This window comes from Chiloscyllium punctatum, chromosome 29 (assembly GCF_047496795.1).
Source record: "Chiloscyllium punctatum isolate Juve2018m chromosome 29, sChiPun1.3, whole genome shotgun sequence".
Lineage (NCBI taxonomy): Eukaryota > Metazoa > Chordata > Chondrichthyes > Orectolobiformes > Hemiscylliidae > Chiloscyllium > Chiloscyllium punctatum.
The window spans coordinates 31,464,024-31,476,115 of NC_092767.1; positions in this window are offsets into that span (position 1 = coordinate 31,464,024).

Sequence of the window (12,092 nt, forward strand, 5' to 3'; positions counted from 1 at the left end):
TGGCTTCGAAGATATGTCTGACAGTCAGAATGTTGATAAAGAGAATAAAAGTGAATGGGAACATTGGTGTTAAAAAAGTCTCAAAATATTTAAAACCTATCCACCGAGGGTCATTATAATAACTAGACCTGATATAACAGTACCATGGAACATTGTTGATCATCTTTCCAGGGTAATACACAAAGTAGTTGGGAATATTCTTTAAACAAAAGAAGATGCAGATTTTTGCTAGAACCCTGGTTGCAGTTTTCCCTGTGCAATACTTAGTTTTCATCTCATGTAAACAAATGGCAACAAATCGATCAAAGGAAAAAGCAATGGTGAACCACGCAAAACAATCAATGGTCAAGCGGTTAAGGACATAGAGAATACTACAGATAGGAGTGATTTGCAGGAAACATAGTGGATAATAATAATGTTGAAATCGGTGAAGGACGTTCCAAATACAATGAACAGTAGATCCGAAATTGTCATGGCCACCAGATAGCGAGTGCTGCATGTAGAAAGGCCACAGTTTCTCTGAGCTAGGATTACAATTACCACAAGACTAACTGGAAGAGAATGGAAAAAGAGACTTGAGGTTATTGATCAAACATTCTCTGTGCCTGAGCCCAGACTGTAAGTAATGATACAAAGATAATTGTTGTTCCATGTTATATAAAGTTTAAAGAATCTGAACCACAGCAGCAAACTCTCTCTAAAAGGAACATTTGCATTTTAAACATGAGCAGCAGATTACTCACAGAAACACAGTCATATATTCAAGGGTTTTTTTTGGGTCAGCAGCAGGCGATTTCACCTGCTTTCCAGATTACTCTGACCGACTGACATTTCCTATAAGCCCACAGCGTTCACACAAAGACACCTGGGATCAGGAAAACAAAGAATAGGAGACACCGAACATGGACATTGATTGCAAAATTATTGTATTTGGTTTTGGAGTCTCCACTGTTCAGTTTGCCTCCAGAATTCTATATCCCCACTGTATGATCTACAGGACAGGGCATTGAACCACCCCACAGTGTCCCAGAATGGATGGCCTTCACAATGATAGGATGAACAAATGAGAGGGCATTGAGTCCCTCCCTCAAGCACAGGATTGAACGTCCTGATGATCTGAACCATGAAGGTGTTCAGCAGTGAATCCAATCACATTGTGGTGAGTATTCAACCTGGTGCAATCAGAAAAACTTCAATATTTGTCCTAACTCCCCCTTCCCCCCACCTGTCCACGATGGTACAGCACAGCCTTCAGCAAATAAAACCTGAATCCATGCAACATTGGTCACTGTAACTGTCCTGAAGAAGGGTCCTGCTTGAAACCTCTACTCTCTTCCTCCTGAGATGCTGCCTGACCTGCTGTGCCTTTTCCAGCACCATGTTCTATCTGCAGCCCCCATTGTCTCCACATTCCTAATGACCTGCTGAACCCACCCATTCCCCTGTTGTATCTGGGCTCCCATTTGGAGCGAGCTGCCTGAACAAGATCCACCAACACAATCCCTTTCCATCAAGGAATGGGAAACACCAGGTGTCACTGAGAGGTGGGTTGTTACAAACCCATCTGACCGATAGCAGGCTGTGAACTACCACAGAGAGAGGGTGGTCTTCCGAAACCCTTTCTAGACCAGCCAGGACCGGTGCTCAGCCAAACTCCATCAATGTGGCCTCAGTGTAAACCCATTCTGCACAGTATAGGGAAACACACAATGCTGCACATTACTGAGGAGCCCCCAAACTGACAAACTATTCACTTTAAACTCAGTCAGTGAGGACACTATTGTCTGACAGTGGGATTTGCCTTGCGAAGTGGAAATATATTATTATCAGTTGTTGTCGAAATAAGGATGATTCAGTGCAGAGTTTTGTGTGAGCTAAGTTGTTCCAAGACTTACCAGGAACACCAACGACAGCGAGGATGGTGTTGTACACTCTATCGATCCTTTCCCTGAGAAGATTCATTTCGTTGTTTGTGACACAACCTTTCCCTTCCTGCTGCTGGCAATCTGTCGGAATTGGAGAATTCTCTTGGAGATGGAGCTGACACATTTCCAGAGACTTTGTTTTATATTGTGTGGTATCTCCACTGGGAAACCGTGATTATATCTTTTTATATCATTTTGAACAATTAACGACAACAGGTTTATTTTAATGAACTTCCACTTGGTCACATTTTTTCAAAACAAAGACAAAACAAAAATCAGAACCTTACATTCAAATTAATAGCATGATGGCATCATACAGGGTAAATGTCCCCTTTGATCCATCGAGTTTGTACCTCCAAAATTACTCTCAAAGCAACACAAGTCACAGTCCCCAGCACTTAGTCCATGGTCTTGAATGTTATGACCTTTCAGTGCTTATCCAAGTACTTTGTGACGGTTTTGAGGATTTCTACCTCAACTCCCCTCTTGGACGATGCAGCACAGGCCCCTACCATCCTCTGGGTGGCATGTCCCCTCTAAACCATTTGCCATTCAGCTTAAAATTACACCACTTTGTTAATTGCCCTCTGATTAAGGGGGAAAACTGCTTTAACATTCACCCTGTCCACATCCCCCTTAGTCCTATATACCCCTATCTCTGCTCCAAAGAAAGCAGCCTGAGCTTATCCAGCCTCCCCCTTCACAGCGAAACTGCTGCAGCCCAACCCATGTTCTGGTGAATGTCCTTTACCCTCCCTCCAGTGAAATCACATCCATCCCATGGTGCAGTGACCAGAACTGTACACAATACTCCAACTGTGGCCTATCCAAATGGCTGTAGAGCTCCAACAGGACCCTCCCTGCTCTGATCATCTCTGCCTCAATGGGTAAAGGCATGTTTCCTACCTGCCTTCTTAACTGCTCACTTAACTCACGGGCCTCTGCACTGGGACTCGATTCCCCTCACTGGCCTCCGCACTGGGATTCGATTCCCCACACTGACCTCCGCACTGGGACCCAATTCCCCTCACTGGCCTCCGCACTGGGACTCGATTCCCCACACTGGCCTCCGCACTGGGACCCAATTCCCCTCACTGGCCTCCGCACTGGGACTCGATTCCCCTCACTGACCTCTGCACTGGGACTCGATTCCCCTCACTGGCCTCCGCACTGGGACTCGATTCCCCTCAATGGCCTTCACACTGGGACTCAATTCCCCTCACTGGCCTCTGCACTGGGACTCGATTCCCCTCACTGGCCTCTGCACTGGGACTCGATTCCCCTCACTGGCCTCTGCACTGGGACTCGATTCCCCTCAATGGCCTTCACACTGGGACTCGATTCCCCTCAATGGCCTTCACACTGGGACTCGATTCCCCTCACTGGCCTCTGCACTGGGACTCGATTCCCCTCAATGGCCTTCACACTGGGACTCGATTCCCCTCACTGGCCTCTGCAATGGGACTCGATTCCCCTCAATGGCCTTCACACTGGGACTCGATTCCCCTCACTGACCTCCGCACTGGGACTCGATTCCCCTCACTGACCTCCGCAGTGGGACCCAATTCCCCTCACTGGCCTCCGCACTGGGACTCGATTCCCCTCACTGACCTCCGCAGTGGGACCCAATTCCCCTCACTGGCCTCCGCACTGGGACTCGATTCCCCTCACTGACCTCCGCACTGGGACTCGATTCCCCTCACTGGCCTCCGCACTGGGACTCGATTCCCCTCACTGGCTTCTGCACTGGGACTCGATTCCCCTCACTGGCCTCCGCACTTGGACTCGATTCCCCTCACTGACCTCCGCACTGGGACTCGATTCCCCTCACTGCCCTCTACACTGGGGCTCGATGCCTGTCCTGCTGCCTTCAGGGATATGTTAACAATCGCCTCAAGATCTTTCTTCTTCCATTAGCTTCCTCGTATCCTCCCCTTCATTGAGTCCTGTCTTGTCGTGTAACTTCTGCTAGAGCCATCACCTCTCGTTTATCAGAGTTACATTTCATCCGTCATTGATCTGCCCATCGGACCAATCTCTCCATTTCTACCAATAACCTGAGACTTTCTTACTCACTGTCAATGACTTGATCAGTATTTGTGAATCTATCAAATCATCATTCCCAAGTGTCTCCTGCCCTACCCCTCTCCCACAACAAACACACACAAACACACAGACACACACACACACACACACACACACTTACACAGACACACACACAGACACATACACACAGACATAGACAGACAGACACACACTCACAGACATTCACACACATAGACGCACAGACACACACACGCAGACACACATAGACACACCCACACAGACACACATATTATCACAACCACACCGACTCACGCACACAGACACACATACGTAGACACACACACACACTCACACAGACAGACACACAGACATTCACACATACAGACACACACATAGACACACTCACACATACAGACATACCCACACAGACACACATGCACACACACGTATTCACACACACACACACACCCTTACACACACATAGTCTCACACAGACAGACAGACAGACAGACACACACACACACACACACATAAACACACACTCAATTATCTGGAGTCTTTGACTTCTCGTTTCCCTTCCTTGACATCTCTGTTTCTATTTCATGGGATAGACTGGCCACCAATGTCCACCATAAACACCAAGTCTATACATCCACATCCTGTATCCTGCAAAGACTCTATTCCATTCTCCAACTTCTTCCATCTCCATCACATCTGTTCTAATGATGCCAACTTTGCGACATTCCCCCTTAACAAAGAATTCCGCAGCTCCATTGTTGACAGGGCCCTCAGCGGGTCCAACCTATCTCCTGTACTTCAGTCCTCACCTCTTCTCTTCCCTCTCCAAAAGAGATAGGGTTCCCATTGTCCTTACCTACCATCCCACCAGCAACCATATCCAGAGGATCATTAACCACCATCTCCAGCGAGATGCCACCACCAGACATGCTCCAGGTAAGTTGAAAAAAAATCAGGAAAAAGGGGAAAAGGAGAAAAAAAAGAAGAAAGTAATGGAAAAAAGAACAGGTGGAGCAGAGGAGTTCTGGCTGGAGCATCTTACTCTGCTGCCATTTTGGATCTGCACAAAAAGCTGACATGTTTCCAACTACCATCAGGTCTGAGGAAAGGCCACTCACCCCCAAACATTAACTCTGATTTCTCTCCACAGATGCTGCAGACCTGCTGAGCTTTTCCAGCAATTTCTGTTTTAATTGCTAATTTACAGCATCTGCAGTTCGTTCAGTTTTTATTTCATGATCAAACCTTGCCTCTCAGAATGGAGATTAATTCTTTGTTTCAGAATTTTCTCTCATAGTTGCCCTGACACTGATGAATACTCACTACTCTGTTATTCCTGGTCAATCCCTACCACTGTTCTTGAAAGGTGGAAACACATCAAAAGCCCTCAAATCTCCTGGCACCCTCCCTGTGACCGGAGAGGAACGAAAGATTTGGGTTAGAGTCTCTCTCGTCTCCTTGGATACAACTCCTCTAGACCTTGGGGTCTGTCTACTTTTAAGCTCCCCAAACTGAGGATATCTGCTCACATCATATATAAATCCCCTGAAGAGAAGCTGAGAGCGATGTTTATTTTGGAGTTTTCCTTCCCAATGCTATTCTCATCCTAGATGGGGGCAAAATGTGTTCAAAGAGTAATAGAGACATTGAGATGTGCAGCATGGAAACAAACCCTTTGGTCCAACCCGTCCATGCCAACCAGATATCTCAACCCAATCTAGCCTCACCTGCCCAACATCCGGCCCATATCCCTCCAAACCCTTCATAATCATATACTCATCCAGATGCCTTTTAAGTGTTACAATCATACGAGCCTCCACCACTTCGTCTGGCAGCTCATTCCATACAGGTACCACCCTCTGTGTGAAAATGTTGCTCCTTAGGTATCTTTTATATCTTTCCCCTCTCATCCTAATCCTATGTCCTCTTAGTTCTGGACTCCCCGACCCCAGGGAAGAGACTTTGTGTATTTATACTATCCATACCCCTCGTGATTTTATAAACCTCTATAAGGTCACCCCGCAGCCTCCGACGCTCCAGGGAAAACAGCTCCAGCCTTTTCAACCTCTCCCTTTAGCTCAAATTCTCCAACCCTGGCAACATTCTTATTATTTTTTTTCTGAACACTTTCAAGTTTCACAACATCCTTCTGATAGGAAGGAGACTAGAATTGCATGCAATATTCCAAAAGTGGCCTAACCAATGTCCTGTACAGCCGCAATATGACCTCCCCAATCCTGTTCTCAATACTCTGACCAATAGAGGAAAGCATACCAAAGCCCTTCTTCACTATCCTATCAGCCTACAATTCTGCCTTCAAGGAGCCTGCACTCCAAGGTCTCTTTGTTCAGCAACACTTACTGGACCTTACCATTGAGTGTCTAAGTCCTGCTAAGATTTGCTTTCCCAAAATGCAGCATCTTGCATTTATCTCAATTAAAGGCCATCTGCTACTTCTCAGCCCATTGGCCCATCTGATCAAGATCCCATTTTACTCTGAGGTAACCCTCTTCATGGTCCACTACACCTCCGATTTTGGTGTCATGTGCAAATGTACTAACTATACCTCACATCCACATCAGTTATATAAATGATGAAAAGGAGTGGACCTAGCTGTGGCACTCCACTGGTCACAGGCCTCTGCAAAACAACCCTCCACCATCACCCTCTGCCTTGGTTTTGAATTCCAATTCTTCAAATAAACACATTCCAAAATCGTTTCAGGCGAAGTGAAAGATAGTGTTGTTAATAAAATAACATAATGCAGAAGAATGTCAGGTATTTTACACACATTGTGGTCTCCATCCTACAGAAAGGATATTATGAAACTTGAAAGGGTTCAGAAAAGATTTACAGGAATGTTGCCAGAGTTGGAGGTTTTGAGCTGTAGGGAGAGGACGAATAGGCTGGGCTGTTTTCCTTGGAGTGTTGGAGGCTGAGGGGTGACGTTACAGAAATTTATAAAGACATGAAGGGCATCGATCGGATAAATAGACAAGATCATTTCCCTGGGTTGGGGGAATAATGAGCTAGGGGGCATAGATTTAGGATGAGAGGGGAAAGATTTAAAAGGGACTTAAGGGGCAACATTTTCAAGCAAAGGTTGGTGTGGGTATGGAATGAGCTGCCAGAGGAAGTGGTGAAGGCTGATACCATTACAACATTTAAAAGCCATCTGGATGGGTGTATGAATGTCCAGATTACAGAGGAGGAAGTGCTGGATGTCTTGAAATGGTTAAAGGTGGATAAATCCCCAGGACTTGATCAGGTGTACCCGAGAACTCTGTGGGAAGCTAGAGAAGTGATTGCTGGGCCTCTTGCTGAGATATTTGTATCATCGATAGTCACAGCTGAGGTGGCAGAAGACTGGAGGTTGGCAAACGTGGTGCCACTGTTTAAGAAGGGTGGTAAAGACAAGCCAGGGAACTATAGACCGGTGAGCCTGACCTCAGTGGTGGGCAAGTTGTTGGATGGAATCCTGAGGGACAGGATGTACATGTATTTGGAAAGGCAAGGACTGATTAGGGATAGTCAACATGGCTTTGTGCATGGGAAATCATGTCTCACAAACTTGATTGAGACTTTTGAAGAAGTAACAAAGAAGATTGATGAGGGCAGAGCAGTAGACGTGATCCATATAGACTTCAGTAAGGCGTTCACCAAGTTTCCCCATGGGAGACTGATTAGCAAGGTTAGATCTCATGGAATACAGGGAGAACTAGCCATTTGGGTACAGAACTGGCTCAAAGGTAGAAGACAGAGAGTGGTGGTGGAGGGTTGTTTTTCAGACTGGAGGCCTGTGACCAGTGGAGTGCCACAAGGATCGGTGCTGGGTCATTTACTTTTTGTCATTTACATAAGTGATTTGGATGCGAGCATAAGTGGTTAGTAAGTTAGTAAGTTAGCAGGTGACACCAAAATTGGAGGTGTAGTGGATAATGAAGAGGGTTACCTCAGATTACAACAGGATCTGGACCAGATGGGCCAATGGCTGAGAAATGGCAGATGGAGTTTAATTCGGATAACTGCGAGGTGCTGCATTTTGGGAAAGCAAATCTTAGCAGGACTTATAGACGTAATGGCAAGGTCCGAGGGAGTGTTGCTGCACAAAGGGACCTTGGAGTGCAGGTTCATAGCTCCTTGAAAGAGGTGTCGCAGTTAGATAGGAAAGTGAAGAAGGCATTTGGTATGCTTTCCTTTAATGGTCAGAATATTGAGTACAGGAGTTGGGAGGTTATGTTGTAGCTGTACAGGACATTAGATAGGCTACTGTTGGAATATTGTGTGCAATTCTGATCTCCTTCCTATCGCAAAGATGTATTGAAACCTGAAAGGGTTCAGAAAAGATTTACAAGGATGTTGCCAAGGTTGGAGGATCTGAGCTACAGGGAGAGACTGAACAGGCTGGGGCAGTTTTCCCTGGAGCGCCGGAGGCTGAGGGGTGGACCTTATAGAGGTTTACAAAATTATGAGGGGCATGGATAGGATAAATAGACAAAGTCTTTTCCCTGGGGTCGGGGAGTCCAGAACTAGAGAGCATAGGTTAAGGGTGAGAGGGGAAAGATATAAAAGAGACCTCAGAGGTAACTTTTTCACACAGAGGGTGGTACGTGTATTGAATGATCTGCCAGAGGAAGTGGTGGAGGCTGGTACAATTGCAACATTTCAGAGGCATTTGGATGGGTATATGAATAGGAAGGGTTTGGAGGGATATGGGCCGGGTGCTGTCAGGTGGGACTAGATTGGGTTGGGATATCTGGTCGGCATGGACAGGTTGGACCGAAGGGTCTGTTTCCATGCTGTACATCTCTATGACTCTATGAATAGGAAGGGCTTAGAGGGATATGGGACTAGTGCTGGCCAATGGGACTAGATTAGTTTGTGATATTTGGTCAGCCTGGATGAGTTGGACACACACATACACACACACACACACACTCACACACACACACACACACACACACGTAAATAATGTTCCTGCCTTTCTACATAACACCTTCCTTTCCATGGGAAAACCATTCACTCTGCTCATCGACAGTTCCTTCAAACTTCGAACTGAGTGAATGTGCGCGGCACGGTGGCACAGTGGTGAGCACTGCTGCCTCACAGCACGAGAGACCTGGGTTCAATTCCCGCCTCAGGTGACTGACTGTGTGGAGTTTGCACATTCTCCCTGTGTCTCTGTGGGTTTCCTCCGGGTGCTTCGGTTTCCTCCCACAGTCCAAAAATGTGCAGATTAGGTGAATTGGCCATGCTAAATTGACCGTAGTGTTCGGTGTAGGGGAATGGGTGTGCTTCGGCAGGTCGGTGTGGATTGTTGAGCCTGTTTCCATGTTGTAAGTAATCTAATCTATCAGAATCAGATTGGGTGATCTCATACTTGTTCAGATAGGATTCTGATTCATGTAGTTAGCAGCCCTCACTAAGTCTGTCTGTATTTCTGTTTTCTAGGTACCAAGTAATGATAAATTAATATGACACTCAATGATGAATAATAAAACTTAAACCTTTATTTTGTAATTGGGATAGAAATGTCAAGTTGGATTCTAAATGAGCAAGGAGGCCAGCCATCGCATTAACTCATCTTCAGATACTTCCCAACTATTATCATGGACCCGGGTCAAATCCTATCAATGACAGATGGCAGGACTTCAATTGAAACACATGGAATGATGACTCTAATCTGACTATGAAACCCTTGTCAATTGTTGTTAAAACCCATCTGGTTCTCTAATGCCCTTCAGGGATTAGGGCTGTCCTTGTCTTGTTTGGGCTCCATGTGACTCCATACCCACAGCAATTGGTGCGGTGGGTGGAGGTCAGCCATCTAAGCTCCAGGCGCTCACAACAGGAGGTCCTCAAGATTGTGTCCTAGCCCTAACTATCTTTAGTGACTGTATAACTGACCTTCCCTCAGGCAGAATGTCATGAGTCCGAGGGTTCACTAATCCTCACACAATGTTCAGCAGCATTCTTCCCTCCTCGGATACTGAAGCACTCCATGTGGCTCTGCAGCAAGATCCTGGCAACTTCCAGGCCTGGGCTGACAAATAACAATGAATATTCGGCCACACAAGTGCAAAACAATTACTACCTTCAGTCATCTAAATAATGCCATTCAATGGCTTTGCTGTTACTGAATCCCCTAAGATCAACAACCTGGGAGTTACATTGAGCTGAAAATGAAATGGATTTACAATGTGGCTATAAGAGCAGGTCAGGGGGCAAGGTCAGTGCAGTGAGGGATGTACCTCATGGCTCCAAAAGCCTCTCCCCCATCTCCAAGGCACACGTCAGGGGTGTGATGGAATACTCCCCACTTGCCTGGATGGAAATAGTTTCAAGATCCCTCATGAAATGGGATCCCAGCATGACCAAGCAGCCATATAAAAGCACAATGTTGCAGACACTCAAAATCCGAAATGAAATCAGAACGTGCTGGAGAAATTCAGCAAACCTGGCAACACCTGTGGAGAGAAATATAGAGTTAACCTTTGGAGTCCACATCTAACTCTTCTTCAGAAGGACTCCCAGATCGAGGAGGTGAGTGGTATTCCCTGTGAAGTACCGGAGCTCATCTGAAGGGTGTCCATCTGTCACGGTCCGACCAAACGGTCCAAGCACCTTGCTCCAGGTGATCCTTACAGAGGACATTGCTGAGTGGACCTCCTTGCATTTTTCCTTCCTCCGCAGCTGTGTGAACATGAGGAGCGAGTCATCGGAGTACACCGAGAGAACTCAGCTCGAGACCCAGCCCATGCAGAGCCATACCTGAAAGCAGCTTAATGCAAAATATACAGGAGTGGGACCATGCAGAGAGAGGAAAACCGGCCCATACAGGGACAGGCCTGACCCACTGCTCTCCCAAAGCACAAGGCTACCTTCGGGGACCTGTTAACCTTTACAGGACACCCTGCGGCAGTGTACAGAGTCAGGTCTGAGTGACCTGCACATTCTGAATACAAAAGCTCACAGTGTCCTGAGCACATACTCTCGATTCACTCTGTTGAGAATTGTTCCCTGATCAAAGGAGAGAAAGGTACACAACTGGCCAATCCTTTGGGAATAATCGATCACATTCCATCCGAAGTGGATGTTGTTGTGGATGATCCAGATCTTTAACAAACAAAGATCCCCTTCTTAGATAACACACTGGTGATGACCCTGCCCCAAGAAAGGACCATACATCCAGGACTCACACATAGTCACCCCCACCCGACCCCCCAGGACATCTCAGAATGCCCTGAGGAACTCCACAGGCAGCCCCTGGGTCCTGCTGCTGGGAAAATGGTGGAGGGCACCAGTTAGTTCCTCCAAGCTCTGAGGGGCATCGAGCTTCTTGGCACCATTACACCTGACCTGCGGCAGGTTGTCCCACAGAACCTTGTCAGCTTCCTCGCTGGACAGATCCAGAGAGAACAGAGCAGGAATAGACCCTGACTTGGGCCCTTAATCTGAAACAAGGGATCATCATCAGTTAGCAGCACAAGGAGCTGCTGGTGGAGCCCGTGCCTTTTTTCCAGCGAGTAGAAGAAATGGGAGCCACGGTCAAGATCCCAATGGAACTGGACTCACAAACTCATGTCCACACTCCAGGACCCAAAGGGATCCAGACCCTGGGGTACAGCCTTCTGCTCTTCATGTACCATCCCATAGGGCCAGGTCCATGTCAGGCTGACCACAACATAACTCTGGATCAAGCACCTCCTTCTCCAATTCTCTGATCCTGGATTTACTCCTTTTCATCGACGCCCATGTGTATCCCTGACAGAAGACATTGATGTGAGTCTTGCTGACATCCTCAAGGAGAAAGTGAGGACTGTAGATACTGGAGATCAGAGCTGAAAATGTGTTGCTGAAAAAGCGCAGCAGGTCAGGCAGCATCCAAGGAGCAGGAGAATCGACGTTTCGGGCATGAGCCCTTCTTCAGGAATCATCCTGAAGCCCTTCGTGAAGAAGGGCTCATGCCCGAAACATCGATTCTCCTGCTCCTTGGATGCTGCATTACCTGCTGCGCTTTTCTAGCAACACATTTTCAGCTCTTTCTGACATCCCCCAAAGCGGGGAAGCTCCCCCTGTTTCCCTCTCCAGCAAGACCTGAAG